Genomic DNA, 4,891 nt, shown 5'->3' with positions numbered 1-4,891 from the left:
AGCAAAAAAAATTATCATTTAATTTTTCTCTTCATATTTTAAGAAAAAATTTCTATAATTAACACTGTCTAAAATAAATAAAATTATTAATTTATATTTTATTTGAATAATAATACATTAAATTTTTAAAGAATTAAAGTCTTTAATTTTAATTTCACAAAAGCTTAAGTTTCAAATAAAAAACATTTTATGATTAATAACCGCGCAACGCGCGGGTCACAATCTAGTTATCTTTCATGACTATGAGTTACAATGAACTGAGTTTTTAAAATCCAAATTGTATTGGAAGTTACAAATGATATTTATATATAATATGTTGGAAGTTTCAAATTATATTTATATATAATATAAAGCATTAATAAATATTTTTCATTGATATTTGAGATATATCATTTTTCTAAACTACCATTGTTCACTGTAATAAAAGAAAATTAGTTTAGTATAGTTGCTCAATGTACTAATTATGCATTGGATACAAATAATGATGCTTTAAAAGAAATTGGCATACTCAATACAAATAACATGCAAGTACAAATAGATAAGTAGTACCAAACAAAATTCGTGCCAAACATGTTGTCAGTTATGAAAAGTTTTCTATATCATGAGTTTTCTATCTGTCTAGCATTCTCTCTATATATAACTCAGTATCGGAGCTTATGGTATTAAATTATGACAAGTTTCATCGCATGGATACAGACAGTCTATTTGCTTGCTTCCGTTTCTACTGAAATACCAATGACCAACTGCTTATGCAATAGTTTGTAAAAGGTAGAGCAATTTAGCCATGTTGCTGATTAAACATTTGCTATGCTAAAGTCTACACTTTAAATATTGCTCATTTTTCAAGTGTATTATGGAAAGAAGTACTACATGAAGAAAAAAACATGACATATGTCAGGCAATTTTGACTCTGTTATGCAACTTGAAAATTCAATATAGGAAATAACATATTGAAAATTACCTGTGATGTAACTAAAATTTCGAAAAAGTATCTCATAGTGTGGTTTAAACTGACATCTCTTCTGCAAAAAAGGGTGCATAAAGGAATGTTAAAATTCATATACATATTGCTGAAATGAGGGAAAGAAAAATTAAACTAAATGAACATATCCATCAAGGAAAAAACCTGCATCCCTCAAGCATTTAATAGATGCATTTGTTGTCAAATACTTGGCAAAGTTGTCACAATGGTGAAAAGTGGCCAAACCTCCTGTTGAGAAGCTAGAAAGCAAAGCCTACACAACACTCATAATCATAATAGTTATTATAAATTTTATTCATATGATGTAGTCAATGAACCTAAAATTTCATGAAAGAGTAATTATACTTTGTATGTTTTCTCTAAAGCTTTAGGTAGAAGATCCTCAATAATGGCATCCCAAATCTTTTACAATTTGAAGTAAAGTATGTATCAACTTCAGATATACATCTAAAATAGAAAACAAATGAATAAATCAAAGATGAAAACAAAAGGGAAATACGAACCAGGGGAGATCAACTTTGCTTTCCATCTCCAGCTACAGTAAGCCCTCACCACTTCCTTCATCGATCATCCCTTATCTTCCACGGACGCTAAGCCATGTTTATCAGCAAAAACATAAAAAGTTAGCAAGAACCATAACAATAATCACAACTTCAATGCCACAGTTTGTAAAGAGTTGTATTTTCTCATCCACACAACTAATCCAATACTCAACAAAAGGTTACAAAATATAAAACATTTCATTCACCTAACATTTCATTGTGACCCTAACCCAAACATACTTAACAAATCAGTAATTGAATCATCTAAACCCTAAGCAATTAGTAATTCTAGCAACACATGCATCAACAAAAGTAACAACTAAAATAACAATTTATCATTCAATCAGAATTGAAATTACAAATAAACATGATCTAAATCGGTTGATTCGATTGCATAAGATTACCAAAGAACACAAGAAAGGGGAAAACGAAAAACCTTGTAGATTGGGCATGTGATTTTGAGACCTTCGGCTCTGGCTTCAATCATGAGAGCCTTTGGATTTCTGATTCTTTTCAATCTTACCCTTATGCGCTTTGATTTTCAACTTTCCTCGCGTCATCTTGAGTCAAGATTCTTGATGTGTCTGTGTAGCACGCGATTGAACTTCAAATTCCACCACGCTCATAGAAATTGAAAACAACTGGGAAACTAAAGAGTGATGACGTTGAAGGTGCGACTGTTAAAATTTATTTTAAGGGTTTATTGAGTGAAGAGACTATGGGAGGTGAGAGGGTTTTGTTAGCTTTGGCAAGTGAACATGGTTTGTTTGGTCTTCCCCAAAAAATGATTCGTCTATGTATCGAGAAACAAAAATACATGTGAATTGGCATTGTTTGTTTCCAAACCAATCAATTATTATTAATATTAATGAATCATAAGTATATAATAAACAATAGTTTTCAAAAATTAATTAAATAATGAATTAAAAAATAAAATAAACTTAAAGATAATTATAGTAAAATTTCTATTAATAGCATTTTTAGAAATAGCACGGACTCTAAAAATTTGACAAATGGCAAACTTGCCAAAAAAACTCCTTTTACTTTATTATACTAGTATGTTTACCCGTGCAAGGTGTTTACGGTGATTTCCGGTAAACAACCGCTAGTCTTCCAAACTATAATAAATATGATTTGGTTACTCGCAGGATCGACTAGATTGATCCTAGGACATAGTCAAATAGGTTGTTATTCATGATAGTTCGAATTATGTCTATGATTGGTGTGTCTTGAAATAAAAAGTACTTGATCAAATAAATAAAGATTAGCAATCACTTTGTTATACACGTAAATATAACATCAGCGAAAGGTAAGTTAAAGACAAAACATCAGACAAAACTATAAAAGTGCAAGAATCTTAAAGTGCAGAAAAGTAAAATGTTTCGAAGATAAATGACATGAAAATAAAGAGTGCAGGAATGTAAATGACAGAAAGTAAACGAAAGCGTAATAATATCGAAAGATACTTGAATAAAGGAAAATACACATGTATTTAAATTGGTGTTGGTGTCATACGTACATTTCTCAGCGAACTCTTTCTCTTAACACTTGATACTTGAGCAATATGTGAGTGATTTGTACAAAATGAACACACGGAATCCTAACATTAAGACCCTTATTTATACTAGTTTCGAACCTAACGGTCCTACACTAATCTAATGCCACGTTGCCCATAGAAAATCCAGAGATGCCATCTGTCTTCGTGCAGTTACATAATCTGTTCCGAAATTCAAATCATCCCGCCTGAATCCTCCTTCGACGCGTGGCAACATAATTATATTCAAGAATGCCACGAAAACACGCTAAGCTTTAGTACTTTGTATATTTCGCAAAAACGTCTAAGTCTTAAAGACCATTCTTCTCGAATTTAGCTTCGGTGCTCACTATCTTTGTTTCAACTTAAACATCATTCTCGAAACATGGCCATCAGTAGCCATTCTCTGTCTTCAAAGATGGTCATCAGTAACCACCTCCTTTGAATTTCAGACCTTCGAAGGACATCTCTTCCCAAACGAAATCATCAGCTAACACAAGGCACGGGATACAATATTTTATGCTAAAAAAATTACATTATAATTATTTATGATTTACAAATAAAACTATAATAATATAAAAATAAGTGGATAATTATTAGTAGTACATATGAAATAAATAATTTAACTATTTAATAAACAATTATTATATAATCTTTATTGTAAAAAAAGTTGATTGTATTATTGAAAATGATTGAATCATTATAATTAGTTGTACCCAGAAAAATTTAAAATTGGAAATTATCTCAGATAAAAGTGAATCCTATAATTAAAATATATGTTTTACTCTTTACTTATTTAGAAATAATGACAATAGAAGTAAAAGAATAATTATAGGAATTGGTTACACAATTTTATTCAATGAATGGTTTGCTGAATTTTATGGTTCCGGAAATTTTTAGTAATTGGAAGGAAATATATATTTAGAAGTAATTAAAATGATGTATAAATACCTTGTGAAATTTTGCTTTTCTTTTTTTTTTAATAAATAAAATAAATTAAAGGGAGTGAGACGGTCTAATTTCAGCATCATCAAGAAAAATAGTTATTCACAATCTATGAAAGGTTGTAGAGGACACCACCCACCACAACAACATATCTTATAGAAACTAAATAGAAACATACAATAGCAACAATAATGATATCCTGCAAAGAACTACAATTTTGGTTACCTCAACCATAACATATTGCCTAAACAAAACCAGCTACTCACTCCTAAACAAAATTTGCTACTCATGCAAATTACTTGAAAGAAAATCCTACCACCCTTAACATCATTGGCATAAGCTAAAATGATTTTTCATTAACCGGCTACATCATAAAATGTAAACTTGAAACAATCCCATTTCGACAAGAATTTGGATTCAGCAAATCCTGAAAATTATTAGTACCACAATCAATAAATGACTGTTATGATATTTTATGATAAAAAATTGTATGAAAATAAAATAAATCAATTTAGAGAGATGAAAGATAAAATTCATTTTATACATTTAAAAAATAAAAAACTTATTTAATTCTATAACTAAATATTATTAAATAATAAATTTAAATTAAAAATAAATATTTAATATAATTTATTAAAATCAATTGAGAAATTTAATATTATTTTTTATTTACATAAACACTAAAATATCTTTCATATTTATAAGAAATAGATTCCAAATTTGAATAGTATATTTACTTGAAAACATAATTTGTTTAACTTTATTAGTTTAATTTATTATAAAACAATTTTATATTTTTTAGCATTTATATTTGAAAACATAATATAAGTATGCTATATGTATTGTACAATATCTTATTCATGTTATTTTCCCATTTTATTTTTTGCT

Source organism: Vicia villosa, linkage group LG6, assembly GCF_029867415.1.
Source record: "Vicia villosa cultivar HV-30 ecotype Madison, WI linkage group LG6, Vvil1.0, whole genome shotgun sequence".
Taxonomy (NCBI): Eukaryota; Viridiplantae; Streptophyta; class Magnoliopsida; order Fabales; family Fabaceae; genus Vicia; species Vicia villosa.
The sequence above is the reverse complement of the archived record's forward strand: the minus strand, read 5'-3'. Positions refer to the sequence as shown.